The sequence below is a fragment of the Ursus americanus genome, chromosome 4 (genome assembly GCF_024610735.1).
Source record: "Ursus americanus isolate L20-20 chromosome 4, mUrsAme1.1.p, whole genome shotgun sequence".
NCBI classification, from domain to species: Eukaryota; Metazoa; Chordata; class Mammalia; order Carnivora; family Ursidae; genus Ursus; species Ursus americanus.
The window spans coordinates 22,164,152-22,179,971 of record NC_142130.1 but is presented as its reverse complement, the minus strand read 5'-3'; the positions used below and the strand labels follow the sequence as shown (position 1 = coordinate 22,179,971).

The 15,820-nt window shown below is 38.8% G+C and overlaps 1 protein-coding gene across 5 annotated transcripts in view; it reads right to left on the bottom strand.

The window, feature by feature from the left end:
• MAP3K13 (mitogen-activated protein kinase kinase kinase 13) overlaps window positions 1–15,820 on the bottom strand; it is a 162,064-nt gene that overhangs the window by 131,558 nt on the left and 14,686 nt on the right. For 3 of the 5 annotated variants that reach the window (XM_045776633.2, XM_045776635.2, XM_045776631.2), the window contains exon 1: window positions 141–601. The exons of the other annotated variants lie outside the window; for them this stretch is intronic. The gene's annotated coding sequence lies outside the window, so the exon portion shown is untranslated. Of the gene's footprint in view, window positions 1–140; window positions 602–15,820 lie in introns of those variants that run through there. 5 annotated transcript variants of the gene reach the window in all.

The following is a 15,820-nucleotide window of genomic DNA, read 5'->3' as shown; positions in this document are numbered from 1 at the left end:
TTGTGAAATGCTGAAACTTGCTTTTAAGTAGGTCTACTTGCACAAGATTTAGCACCCGGCAGGACCTTAATTTAATCTTAGACGGGAATTATTCCCACAATCTTTTTATATTCGAATATATTTTTTAAAAAATTACTTACACCACAGCAAGCTGAGATCTGGACAGACAGCATGCAACTACAGGCAGCCGGCAGCCGCCTATTTCCTCACAGACTAAACTTTGTTCCCTTCCCGGCTGTTTCTGGATCAGGTTCACACCGATACACATTTACTGCCGCCTTGGAAGCTACCACCCCGCGGGAGGGAGGCGGGAGGGTCTGTTAACTTAACCACTGCTTGACTGACCACGGCTTAGCAGCAGCCGCTTCAAGGTCAAGGGCAACGTGTTTAAAGAGACAAACGTGAAGACCATAGGGAAAGCCTGAAATATCTCAGCATCTCTGATGGTGGGGCTTTGGTTTCCGAGGACATTTCTTTCCCATGGGCTCCTGGGGGAGAAAACCTAGTAGAGTCAAACTCTGAGCTTCAAAACTCGTGCTTTCTCCCTTCCGTAAAAGTTTTCTCTCCTCCTCAGAATCTAGACGTTGCACAGTCATGGCAAAAAGACGCCAGAAGTAGCTTCCCTCCCATAGCCCCCGGCACCCCCACGCTCCCTCTTTATCAGGTAGGGGAATCACGCAGAGTTCTCCTTAGGCTTAGCTTTTTTCTGACATTGAAACCACCTGCTTCCCTAAGAGTAGAGCGAGAACTTGGATCCCAAATTCTGTTCTCTGCAAGATAAAATGTTACGCTGCTTCATTCCCTTCCACATCCCTAAGCTGCTTTCCCTTCTGAGCTACTATATTTCTGTAATTTGTAGCATTAGCCGTTGAAGCAGAAACCATTTATTATGCACTTACTGCACTAATCACTTTATAAACATTATCTCATTCTCTCCTAGGCAACATATTTGGGGATCATCTTCAATTCTTCTTAATCTGCTTCTCTATCCAATTAGCCCCTTCACTATCCTGGCGAGCCTCTGCAGTAGGAATGGAGGTAGGTGGGATAATGTCCCCCACAAAGATGTCCATTTTCTCATCACCGGAATCTGTGAATATGTTCCTTTACATGGCAGAAGGGACTTAGTCAATGCGGTTAAGGTTGAGGACTTAGAGATTATCCAGATGGGACCGATCTTTTCACATGAATCCTTTAAAAGCAGTGAGCCTTTCCCAGCTGTAGCCAGAGAGAAGCAATGTGAAGACTGGACTTGCTTCTGCTGGTTTTGAAGGGGCAGGAAGGGGGCCGCTAAAAGCTGGAAAAGGCAGGAAAACAGACTCTCTTCTAGAGCCTCCAGAAAGGGATACAGCCCTGATGATACCTTGGTTTTAGTCTATTGAGATCTGTGTTGATTTCTGACCTCAGAACTGTAAGGTGATGAAAGTACGTTGTTTTATTGTTTTAGTCCACTAAATTTGTGATAATTCGTTATGACAGCAATAGAAAAATAATACAGGTACTTTAATTTCAAAATTAATTTCCTTTGAAAATATAATACCTAGAACTGAATGCTCTACTCCAAATGAGTTCTGATGAAGAAAAAAATAATTGTGGGACTACTTAGTTCTTTAATCTCATGCTACAATTTTAAAATTTAATAAAGGCAACTGAAGATTTAAATTTTAACACATTATATTCTTGGGGTGCCTGGGTGGCTCAGTCGGTTAAGCAACTGCCTTTGGCTCAGGTCATGATCCCAGGGTCCTGGGATCGAGCCCTACATCAGGCTCCCTGCTCAGTGGGGAGTCTGCTTCCCCTCTCCCACTCCCCCTGCTTGTGCTCTCTCTGTCTCTCTCTCTCTGTGTCAAATAAATAAATAAAATCTTTTTTAAAAAAACCACACACATTGTATTCTTAAGTTGGTGGACTTTTTGTCACACAAACTACATCAAACCAGCTGCCTGACTCTACCTTCATTCTTTCTGTCAACTAATTTTGGACATGAAATGCAGAGCTTTATATTCACTTCAATTGAAAAATTTCACCTTGTTGGTTTTAGCCCATCCTTCCAAACTATTAAGATAATGTTGAATCATGCCTTTGTACTGTCATAGGAAGAATCCTTTTTAAGCCTAACTTCATTTATTTAATTCCCATGTATTCATCAAATTATTAGTAAATAAATATTGAGCAGCAAAATCAAGAACAGAGTTCTGAAATGGAGAAGAGTTTTGTTACTTGATACTTTCAGTTTGACATTGATCCATGAATCAAAACTCTTTGGTTATACAAGTTTGATCAGCTACAAAACCACTTACTCTCATAAACTTACTTTTTTAAATCTCTCAAACATATCAAGAGAATAAAATGACTTAATAAAGATGTGTTCAGAGCATACTAGAACTATACTGGAAATGGAGATGTGGTTAGTTTGATATGAGCAAGGTTTTTTTGGTTGGTTTTTTTTTTTTTTTTTTTTTTGGTAGTTCAGTGCTGTCTCTTAATGATTAACATTTCCTTTTTTGAGTTTACAAACTATCAGTTAATTATTGTTTCCAGAAGTCTACCTGAAGTTAAAAGAAGGTTTATCCAATTGAGGAAAGTGACAACTTCTGTCTCAGAAGGGGAGACATAAGTGGAGGGGAAAAAAGGAGGAACACAATCAAAGAAGGTGTGGTGGAAGGAATGAGCACAGTGTGCCCTTATGGACAGTAGCGGTTATGGAAAGCAGTGTGAACTGGGGTTGAAACATATGATGTAAAGTCTTGAAAAGGGACTAGGTCTTCAACTTAACATATCAGAAAAATAGAGAGAATTAAAAGATTTAAAAGCAAGAAAGTTTGTTTTAATAACCTAATTGAAAAATGGGTGAATTATATGGACAGTTCACAGAAGAAAATGTAAGTGACCCTTAAATATATGTAAAGACACTCCATCTTATTATAAAACAAATGCAAATTGAAAGTACAATGACAAAATTTTAAGCTATATTTTAACCCATCAAATTGGCAAAATTCAAAGTCTATTAAGACACAACATTGGGGAGGCTATGGGTAAATAATGGAAGATACAATAGTGGAAACTCTCTAAAATGCAAATTGGCCATCAAATTATGAGTGCACATACCCTTTCACGCAGCAATAACTAGAGATATACACATGTAAAATGACATATATTCGTGGATATTCACTAAGCACTGTTTGCAAAAGTAAAAGATGTCAATCAGTAGGGAACTGGCAAATCAAATTGCAGAACAGATATCCAATAGGATCCTGAAATTTTTTAAAAAAAGGCAACTTTGTGTTACTGATAAAAAATGATGAAGCTATATCAAGTTAAAAAAAGAGAGCAATATATTTAGAATGCAACTATTTGTGTTTGTTTGAAAATGTGTGTGTGTGTGTGTGTGTGTGTGTGTGTACTCAGAGACTCTTAGAAAGACTATCCAAGACACCAGAAAAAATGGGTTGTCTTTAAGGAAGAGACAGAATAGTTATGGTTCAGAGGTAAGAAGGAAACTTCTATATCCTTTTGTCCTTTTTGAATTCTTGCCAAAGGTGGTATTAACTATTTAAAAATCTGATAGATGTACTAAATAGCAATGTTGCATCCTGGAACAGAAACAGTACATTTTAGATAATAGACACGAACTGATGTAAATTTCTTAATTTTGACAAACGAGCCATAGTTATGAAAGATGTTAACATCAGGAGAAAGTGGGTGAAGGTACTATTTTTGCTATAAACCTAAAATGATCTCAAAAATAAAAAATTTATTAGAACAAGAAATAAACTGGGGTGTCTGGGGGGCTCAGTCGGTTGAGTGTCTGTCTTCAGCTCAGTTCATGATCCCGGGGTCCTGGGATGGAGCCCTGATGCAGGCTCCCTGCTCAGCGGGGAGCCTGCTTCTCCCTCTTCATCTCCCTCTGCCTCTCCCCTCAGCTTGTGCTCACTCGTGCGCTCTCTCTCTCTCAAATAAATAAATAAAAATCATTAAAAAAAAAAACCATCAAGAAATAAATTAATGTTTAAAAAGTTATTAGGGCACCTGCAGTGGCAATGGCTTGGAGAGAGAAGAAATTAGAACCAAAGAGGCCAGATGGGAAACCATGGGAGTAATCTTGGCATGAAGTGCATTAGGGTAAAAGTCATGGAAATACAATGAAACAAACTAATGCAGATATGAGATACATTTCAAAAGAAGAAAATGAACAAAATATTTACAAGAGCAGACAGCAGAGATAAGATCTGTGATACCAGTGACAAAAGATGAAAATGAGAGGAGGCTTGTTGAAAGGAGAATGAGATTAATTCAGTATTTGCTGGTACCGCCCCCCCCCCATGCCAGGCTCTGTGCAAGGCCCTGGGGATGTGAGTTTATAAATGCCAAGTATTAAGTGACCCTAAAATGTCCAAGCTCAATTGTCCAAAAGGCATCTGGATATTACAGGGTGAGTGCTCCGGTGAGAGGACAGAACTGGGATAGCTGAGAAAGGTGACAGAGACAGAGGAAGGAGAAGCTAAAACTTGAACCATGGGACAGAAACACAATTAGGAAAGAGAGGAGTATCAAAGAAGACAGGGAAGGAAAGGCCAAAGGGTGTTGAGAATAAGCAGGATAGGGCAATTTCCTGAAAATCAAGATAAAAGATCAAAGAAGAAGGGTTCCATCAAATGCACTGTTCAAAAAATGAGGATCTGTGAAAGTCCACAAGACTCCCTTAAAAAGGGAGAAAAAGGGAGAAATCACTGACGGCAAAGGAGGTCGCTCAAGAGAAATTTTTCACTTTCAGGAAAGCCTAAATGGAACCCAGATTACAGAAGTCACAATTTTCTTACAAGAACTTAAAGGCCTTTAGGAAATGGGATTCCATTTATTATCATGCTTCTCAAACTGAGGTATGTGAAACCAAGGATAGATCTGCATGCAACATCAGTTTTATTTGGAGGAAAATATATTGAAACAGAAGAATGCAAAATTTGCATGAGCTCTGAAGACAAATCCTGAAAATCAAGCACAGGATGTCTTTATAGGAGGTCACCTTCCTACTTCCAGAGCTACAAATTCATTCTCCACTTCTTTAAAGGGGTTCTTGGGTAGAGATCTGAGAGGCACTGATACAATGGCCAGCTACACTGAAATGTATCCTTGCTATTGAAATTCAGGATGCCTATAATTTTAAAAATAACTTGACGAACTATGGCCTCACATGGCAAATTACAATAAATATTTCACATTCCAAGAAGAAAAATAATGAACAAAAAATCTTGAGTTTATCATATTTACCACTATTTGCTATTGCTATTTATGTAACCATATATTATTTATCCTTTATGTCTGTAGCTAGAGCTTAACTACATGCTTAGATGGAAGTCACAGTGTTAATTATACTCAAATGCTTAATCAATACTCCGTGAGAATGATGAATACATGATATACTAAGAACCAACCAACACCACATATATGCATACATATATACACATCAATATAATTTATATGTGTATATGTGTGTGGTACACACGCACATACTATAAACCTAGGCATAAATACAAGAATTGGTGACTGTGCTTCTAATTTATATAAAAACAACTAAAATCCTGTTTTATGTGTAGTACACAGTATACCAGTAAGAGGGAAGTACAGTTTTCATATGTAATTCTCTGCCAAGTAAATTAAAATATTACTTTGGCATTAGGTCATCGTACACCAGGCTAAGCATAAATTTGAAAGCTTTCCTCTGATATTTTCCATCTAATTTTAAACAGCCTCAGTCTACAGGCCACAAGGCAATACTTCCCGCCAAGTAAGGATTTTTTTTTATATCTTTTGTATAAGAAAGCCATCAGAGAGGTAATAGTGTAGTAATATAAAGGAGCTTCTTGAAATTGTCATGGAAAAACTATGTGGGCTTAGTGATTTTTGTAAAAGCAGTTATCCAGTTTAATGTTATCTGAATGGAGAAATAATCATCATTTATTATCCTAATCAATTCTGATACTTAGACATTTTTGCTGTTCAAAAGAAAATCAATTTTATGAACGGTCAAAACAAACCAGCTTCTTTTATAAATGTTTGTTTTTAAACTAAAAGTTATGTAGCAGATAGCTCTCATACTGCATCTTGTATACATTGTCTGAAAGTACCTTTCAAAGCTAAGAAATAAAAAGCTGGTGCAACACCAAACCTGGAGGACAGAATTACAGCTCTCACAAGTATTTCAGCGCAGGCTGTTGCCTTTCATGATTAATAACAACTATGGGGGGCATGTTGTCACTTCTTAACATCATCCATGGCCTATAACTCTCTGCTGTCACACTGTAAAGGAATTTTGACTTTACCATATTTCGAGAAAGCAAATCTGAATTGATAGCCTAAGGAATAATATTTTTTCCTACTTGACCTTTATAATCATGAGATTGGTAGAATTCTCAAGGATACCCTTTTCATCTTAAAGATATATTCATGGAATTTGAATTGACTTTGAATGTCAGGTAAATGGAATTCTTAATACTACCGATGCAATTTGGTATTACCTAGAAGAGCTGAAGCATGTTCCTACAACCAGCAATTCAACTCCCAGGCACACACCGTAGCAGAGCTCCTCAACTGCTATGCCATGGTGCCCTGGTATGCAACGAATAAGTTACAGGTGTGCCCAGATACGGATCTCCTCAGATCTCCAGCCAAGCAAAGCTCCCAGGCCAGAGACAGAGCTTCATTCTTTTAATGTAGTATATGGAACAAAAATTTTCTATCATTGTCTATGTGTGCCATGACATGGAAAAGGTTGAGAAACACTGACAGAGAAGTACTTGCACATGTGTAGCAGATACAGATTCAGGAATATATGTATATATAGGAGCAATGTTTGTAGTCCAAAAAAACTGGAACATCTCAAATGTCTATCAATCAATTCATCTGCTAATAAGTTCTGGAATACTTACACAATGCAATATTATACAGCAGTGAAAACTAATGAGCAATAGCTATATGCACTGGCACAGATAAATCTAAGACTCAAATGTCAATTAAAAAAAAAAAAACAGTAAGGCCCAGAAAAATACATAAGATATGATGCCATTTTGATAAAGTTCAAAACCACATAAAACTAACCAATATACTGTTTGGGGATACACAGTACATGATTTTTAAAAAAATGAAAAAAGTAAGAAAATTATTAACAAAAAATTTAGAACTTTAGTTACCTCTGAGGGAGCAGAAGAAGTTTGGGAGAAGAGAGGAGTATAGAGGAGATATTAAAGGTGAAGATAATAGTGCTCTTTAAAAACAGGGCTGCAGGGAAACAAATGTTTCCCATATAGTTATTCCACAAGCCTTACAGATATTTTATAGACATTTTGTATCTACTCAATGTTTAATAAGCATTTTTTATAAAAGCTGTACTTTGTCCAAAAGTAGAGAGCGAATGCATCTGCCATCCCTGCAACAGTATGAGGGACACGGAATCGTCGGGACAAAAAGCAGGAAATTACACAGGATGTTGCAGGTCAGACACTGAACCTTTCCCAAAGGCCTTCAGACTCACACATGACTGCAACAATAAAAGATTTGAAAGCTATACAATAATTAAAATTAAAACTAAATTTAATACGCTATCATTTTATGAGGCACCATATATGCAAATTTTAACATTAACTAAAATGTGGATTTAAAGAATCAGGACCGAATAAACTGCCAGCCTATGGATGAATAACTCCTCTTGCAATTTTCTAAACAGTCAACGTTTCATTGTGTATTTAGACCACACAAAAGACATTTACAGAATGACAATACTTTAATTCATCATGTATATCCAGCAATGTTTGCTTAGTCAAATGCCTGTCTGTTTGTCAATGTCATTTAAGGGCAGGTTTATAAAGCTTGAAGAGCAAGAACTGGGTCTGTTTCAACTGATAGGACTACAAGGAAAGAACAATGAAAACATTTTAAGAATTCTTGCCTGTCCTCTGTCTCCTTGGATTTTAAGGGCTAGACAGTGGAAAGCCATTTTTCTAAGCATTGGATATTTTGCCAATGTAGAAGAGCTATCATAGGTCACAAAGATATCAACTTAACCTCCAAATTAATTAAATTTATTATTTTTGATCAGAAATATAAAAGAAATCCAGTTTGAGCTCTCCCTTTAAAAACAAAAAAATACTTAGCAGCAGATAGGTTAATGTTTACACAAAGGCAAATTTTTTCCTTTTCTTTTTTCTTTTTTTTAAAGTTTGTATGGGTGAATGACCTTGCTGGAATTCCCCGTCAGTTCCCGAGTATCTATCTGGAAGTTTCAAACAGAAACTACTTTCACATGATACACTAGAAAGGTATGCCAAGTGGTATCTGTCTCTGCACCTTGAACCTGGATGTTACATAACAGATGAATCAATAAACTTTACATAAAATGAAAGGCTTCTTTTTCCCCTTTGGCCATTTAAGAAAAGATCATTTAAACATATTTGGCATTATATAATTATAGGGTCAATTATACACAGAAAACCTTCACATATTTACCCAATTCAAGAAATCTGCCTTTGATACAGCTTCAAGCTTTCGAAGACAGGTCAATTCTTAAGCATGTCAAACACTGAGTATATCAGGCTGAAGTGAGAATCTGAGCCAAGAATTAATTCCTGTTAACTAGTAAACATAAGTTATACAAAATCTAGATAAGATAAAGCATTTTAATTTTTGCTTTATTTTGGAATTTTTAAAATACCTATTTTTCACTGAAAGGGAGTTCTCTCAGATGTATTGTGAAAGGCTTAAGGGGAAACCTATCTTTTCCAGCCTGTGGCGATTACAAAACTAACTCGAAATCATCAAAAGTCAATAGAGTCATAAGCAACAGTGGGGGTGATTTAGAATAGAAACAAAAGATTGGCCCAACAAAAAAATTTCCCCACCCCACTTAGTTTCACCCTTGGCTCTTTCCCTCAATTTCAGAAGATGAAAGTACAATTACGCTGCCTGGGATTTTAGCCCAGTCATCTATCCCGCTCGCAAAAGCTGGTTCAGGACAGAAAAAAAAGGAAACATTTCATAATCTGAGTTTCTCCAGAACTGATCAGTGTTTCGGAAGTTGAGATGAAGGGTAGAGTGACTGGGGAAAGACTACATCACGGCAAGCTCAGCAGGAGGCACCGCATTTGAACACTGTCCCTGGACTATCTTTATATCATTTTATAACAGTGCCTGGAATCATCTCAATAGTACAGGTTTTTAAAAGAATTTTAATTCATTAGTATGATATGACAATAGTTATAGGATAGAATTAGAGGCTGTCCAACTGTTCCTCCTGCCCAAGCTCACAATGTTTCCTGTCCCTACCTACCTCCGCTTAGGAAGGAACAGTGAGTGAATGGGATAGTAAATCAAAGCAACCCTGATTTTTCAAATGAAGCTGGAATAAAAATGTGATGGCTCCGGGCAAAGAGAGAAGAACACTTAGGTAATCAAATTGCTTTCTCTCAAGGACTTCCCCCTTCCATCTCCACCTCCCTACTCCCATGCAGTTAGCAAAGAAGAAAAAACAAACTTTTGTTACTAGTTTGGAAATATTAATAAGTTATGTAGCATAAATAAGCCATAATTATGTCCTAACCTTTACATTCCAAAATGCTTTCTTCAAAAGCAATGCAATGCATAGACAGATATCTTAAAGGATACTGGTAAAAGCAATGGCATCTCGGGGGAGAGAGGGGATTTCAAGAACATCTTTCATGATTTTTAATATATTTTGGCTCAAATACATTTATAACCAAAAAAACCCCAATAAAGTTACTTTCATTTTGCAAAATAAAAATATAAGCCATTCAATGCAAAGATTTTTATGGGATGTTATTTATCAAACAGTAAACTTTTTTTTTTTAAGATTTTATTTATTTATTTGACGGACAGCCAGCAGAGAGGGAACACAAGCAGGGGGAGTGGGAGAGGAAGAAGCAGGCTCCTAGCGGAGGAGCCCGATGTGGGACTTGATCCCGGAACGCCGGATCACGCCCTGAGCCGAAGGCAGACGCTTAACAACTGCGCTACCCAGGCGCCCCTCAAACAGTAAACTCTTAAATGCAAAAACAAGAAGTATTTTGGCTTCTAGGATACAATTTCATTTTCACAAATAAGGGAAAATATATTCAGTGCCTTTTTTTGTTGTTGTTCAGGGCTTTCTCTTCTTGACCTCCTTCATCTTAATGACTCCCACACTGATGTCTTCTGCTCAGACCTCTCTTTTCTCTTTTATGGTTAGTTTTGAAATGTCTTAAACAACAACACAGTAATAGTTAAAATATATCAAGCCAGACATTGTTCTGAACATGTTACCTCATCAATTTAATCCTCTCAACAACCCTGGGAGATACTTCCAGTTTAAAAATATGCTGCTGTCCCCACTTTACAGATTAAGACCTGGAAGCAGAGGTGGTTAATAGCCCATTTGCAACAGGGCACAGTGGCAAAATTTGTGTTTTAATTAAATAATTTACTTTTCTTTTCCTTTCTTTTTTTTTAAAAAATTTTTTAGGTAGTATTCCTAGAGGAGTGATACATGGAGGAAAGGGATATGTAATTTTGTTAGTTTCATTATGTATCTCCATGTTCTTTTCCAAGATTTTTGTAAGGTAGTATTTCTCTCAACTTATTGTCTCTGGACCAGCAGCATGACCATTACATGGGAACTTGCTAGAAATGCAAATTATCAGGTCCCACCCAGACCTACTGAATCAGAAACTCTAGGGTAAGACCTAGCAATATGTGTTTTTGTCTACACATGTACACACACGCACACACACCTGCTTTTTGTTAAATTACCCCTCTGGGGTGATTCTGATGCATGTTGAAGTTTGAGAACCATTGTTCTAATGCATAACGTAGCCATCCGTTCTGAAAAAGATCCCATTTGGCCACGTATTTCATATATTGAGGTATAACTGCTATATTTTTTTACTAATTTTATCTCTTGGAAAGGGGCATGCATTTGCATTCATTCCACAAACACTTATTAAGTACTTACTATGTGCTTGAGAATGAGTACTCGAAGAACTAACAATCTAGTTAGACAGGGAGAATTTAATAATTATAAAGCCAGGTAGTAACTCAGTGATAGAGATGCCCAGGACGCTGAGGGGAAGTAAACTGAGGTAGATTACGGACTGTGGCTTGATTTCTTAGGGATTGCTGCATTCCACTGCACTGTATGAGAAACACTATTTTATGCCAATATATCCCACACCCCCAACCCAGGGGCCCATGCCCCAAATAGGGGCATTCCATAGCAGCATGCCCCGTCATAGAGTGACTAACAAACTCAGTGAGGTAACTCACTCCGTGGTTAGAATCCAGAGTCTGTGTAGAGAAAGCCAGTCTCTGGAGCTTCCTGAGAGTCTAAAGAGCTTTCCTATTCTAGTCCACAGGTAACTTGACAATCATTCATCCTTTTCCCACCACTATCTCGTGTTTTTATGATTCTGTCAGATATTTTCCAAAATATAAAGCTTTCAAACAGTTCCCGTACCCTTCCAAGTTCACATTCTCTTCAATAATACTTTAATCACTATTCTGAATCTAGTGTTTATCAACCCCCCCACAAAGTACTATTTTTCATCTTTATGATAATGTATAAGATGCTTTTGAATTTTTTTTTTTTTTTTTTTTTTTTACAGAGAGAGAGAGAGTGCATGCGTGCACGGGCCACACAAGTGAGGGGGGGCAGAGGGAGAGGGAGAATCCTAAGCAGGTTCCACGTTCAGTGCAGAGTCGCTTCGGGGCTTGATCTCATGACCCTGCGATCATGACCTCAGTAAAAATCAAGAGTCAGACACTTAACTGACTGAGCCACCCAGGTGCCCCTGAAACTTATTTTACTCAACATTCTCTTTTGAGATTGACCTATGTTGAGGGAAGAAGCTCTACAATGCATTGGTGAATTTATGCCAATGAATGAATAGTCTAACAAAGTTCATTCAACCATTTTTCTCTTAATAGATGTTTAGGCTGTTTCCTTTTTTCTTTTTCTTTTAAAATAGTGATGCAATGCACATTTTAATAGAACACTGCAGCAAGTATGAAGGGCTACCACATTAAAAAAAAAAGTGTCTGAATTTTCTCCTTCCCCTTTTTTATAGTTTACATTTCTCTGCTAAAATTCTTCCATCTGTTCATGCAAATGTCCCACCTTTTCCACTAGAGTTTTTAACATGTTAATCATAATTAAAGTTCCTGTCTGAGAATTCCAACATGAGTCATCTCTGGGTCTGGGTCTGTTCATTGCTTTATAACTTAAAAATGGGTGGTTGTTTTTTCCACGTATTTTAAAATTTTTTTTTAAGATTTTATTTATTTATTTGACAGAGACAGCCAGTGAGAGAGGGAACACAAGCAGGGGGAGTGGGAGAGGAAGAAGCAGGCTCATAGCGGAGGAGCCTGATGTGGGGCTCGATCCCAGAACGCTGGGATCACGCTCTGAGCCGAAGGCAGATAATGACTACGCCACCCAGGCACCCCCACGTATTTTAAATTTTTTGACCAAATGCCACACCTTGCCTATAGAATAACCATACGAACTGGGGAAAAGAATAACTCTTGGAAATGTGCACGCCTATTCTTCTGTCCTGCAACCAGGTAAACTGAAATTCCAAAGAGAAATGATCTGGTCAGTAGTTGAGCTAGTTTTATTGTTGCTCTCGTTCCCATCTGTGCACCTTCCTCCAGCCGTGAGCAACTGCTCCTCTGTGCTTCCTGTGGGACTAAGGATACTCGGGTTTACTCAGTGCTCCTGCTCCACACTCAGCTCTCAGTAGTCACTACATGTCTGTGCCACAGGAGGGGTTCTTTCGCTGCATCCTTACCCCTCCCGAAGGGGCAGACTGCTGTTGTTTGTTACTCAGTGTTAAGTGTCTTGGTTCTCTTGGTCCAGCCTCAATCTTAGGCAGGCCCTATACGTTATGGGGCTTTCTACACCCCCTCCCCAACTCCCCGTGTCAGTGAAACTGGGCCTTGTTTCTATAGGCGAACACTACAAAAAACCCTCCAGCACCCCAGATCCCACACTAACCACAAGGTAGCTGCAGCTGTGGTGGAGAGTTTCCTACACCTCCCCGGCACAGAGAGCTTTTGCTTCTACGTTACTCTCAGAAGCAATGAATCTTGGCCTGGACCCTGAAAAAGGAAGAGTTTCCTGTCCCTCCCCCCATGGCTTAAGATTTTTGCTTCATATAAGAAAATGATTGGTAAAGTGGGCAGGGTATTTATTTATTTATTTTAAAGCTTTATTTATTTATTTTAGAGAGGGAGAGGGAGCCTTAGGCAGACTCCACGCTGAGCACGGAGCCCCAAGTGGGACTCAAATATCACGACCCTGAGATCACAGCGTGAGCCAAAACCAAGAGTCAGACACTCAACCGACTGCACCACCCAGGTACCCTGGGCAGGGTTTTTAAACTATGTGTCCTAAAGGGTGGCTCTTCCTAATCTCCTATCTTGCCCATCTTTTATGAGCAATAATAGAGGCTGTTATAGGTACAACTGTGCTCCCCCCAAAAGATAAGTTGAAGTCCTAAGTCCTGGTTTGTGTGAATGTGACTTTATTTGGAAATAGGCTCTTTGTAGATATAATCAAGGTAAGATGAGGTCATACTGGAATTGGATGGGCCCTAATCCAACATGACTAGAATCCTAATTAGAAGAGAAAACATGGTGGTATAGGAAGCCCCAGACCTCATTTCTCCACAGAGGGTCGGCAAGATGGCCGAATAGAAAGCCCCAGATCTAGTTCCCATGGAGAGACTCTAACTTAACAATATAGGGTCTAAAAAGCCTGTATGTGGCCTTCAAAAATCAATTAAGAAGCTGTAGTATCTCAAGCAAGCTCAAAGCCAAGAACAGCCACATCGAATGGGTAAGATTTCATTTCACCTGTTAGAGCCTTCCCCCAAGCTGGCACACTTCCGCATAATCAGGAGTAAACACCCAACTCACAGCTTCTCCACCAGGATAAGAGCAGAATGTTCGTTCAACATTCTAGCTATTTGAGGGGCTGCCTGAAAGACTGATTTCTGTCTCATTTGACTTGGCATTTTGACGAAACTCGGCCTACTTTGGATGCCTGGGGGCTGCTGAGAACAGGGGAGAGCACAGAGGCAAGCTGCAGTACCAGAACACCTGCAATATCACTGACGAACACCAGAGGGAGGAAGAGATGACCAACTCCTATAAAAAGCCACTGGAGAAGGAACATATGTAGGCACATACGTAGGTCCAGAAAAAGCGCATATCCATACTAGGTTTGAGAAGTCCTCAGAATCTTTAGTATGGCTAACTACTGAAGGTCTTTCCCTGTATGAAGCCAGTCCATAGAACTGAGAGAGGTGACTGTTTTTCCAAATGCACAAATTCCAGCAAAACAAATAAGGCGTATGAAAAAAGAGGGAACATGGCCCAGTCAAGGGAACAAAATAAATCTCCAGAAATTGACCCTAAAGGAATGGAAGTGCATGGATTACCTGACAAAAAATGCAAAACAATCATCTTAAAGATGCTCAATGTGCTACAAGAGAGCACAGACAACTAAAGGAAATTAGGAAAATGGTGTATGAACAAAATGAGAATATCAACAAAGACAGAAAGTATAAAAAGGAGGGGCACCTGGGTGGCTCAGTCATTAAGCGTCTGCCTTTGGCTCAGGGAGTGATCCCAGCGTTCTGGGATCAAGCCCCACATCAGGCTCCTCCGATGGGAGCCTGCTTCTTCCTCTCCCACTCCCCCTGCTTGTGTTCCCTCTCTCGCTGGCTGTCTCTCTCTCTCTCTGTCAAATAAATAAATAAAATCTTAAAAAAAAAAAAAAGAAAGTATAAAAAAGAACCAAATTCTAGAGCTGAAGAAAACAAATGGGAAAATTCACAAATATGTGGAAATTAAACAACACACTCTTAACCATGGGTCAAAGGAAAAAATCACATGAGAAATTAGAAAATATTTTGGGGCAAATGAAAACAGAAACACAACATACCAAAATTTAAGCAGAAGCAGTACTAATAATGGAGTTTATAGCAGTAAATGCCCTCATTAAAAAAGAAGAAAGATCTTGGGTGCCTGGGTAGCTCAGTCAGTTAGGCATCAGACTCTCGATCTCAACTCAGGTCTTGATCTCAGGGCTGTGAGTTCAAATCCTGCGTTGGGCTCCTGTGTGTAGCCCAGGGAAAGAGGGAAGGAAGGGAGGGAGGGAGGGAGGAAAGGAATCTTGAAGAAATAGAAAATCTGAACAGACCTGTAATTAGTAAGGACATTAAATCAGTAATCGTAAACCTCCCAACAGAGAAAAACCCAAGACAAGATGGCTTCCCTGAAGAATTCTACCAAACATTTAAAGAATTAACACCAATCTGCAAACTCTTCCAAAAAATAGCAGACTCATGAAGCCAGCATTCCCCGGATACTAAAACTAGACAATACCACAAGAAAACCACCCACCAATACCTCTAAATACTGATATAAAAATACTCAACAAAATATTTCACTGTTACTGAGATGGAAAAACTAAAAAGAAGTTTGATGGGAAGGAAGATCAGGAGTTCAATTTTGAATATGTTAAGTTTGAGATGAATATTAGGCATACAAATGGACATGTTAAGTTGGCAGTTGAATGTACAAGTCTAGTGTTCAGAGGAGAGGTCGAAGCTGGAGATAAAGATTTTCAAGTAAAGATAGTATTAAAGCCTTGAGAGTAGTAAAACCATCAAGAGAATGAGTCTAGGTAGAAAAAAGGTCTTAGGATTGAGCTGTAGGGCACTCCAGTGTTTAGAGGCCAAGAAAATGAGGAGAAACCAACAGAGAAGACTAG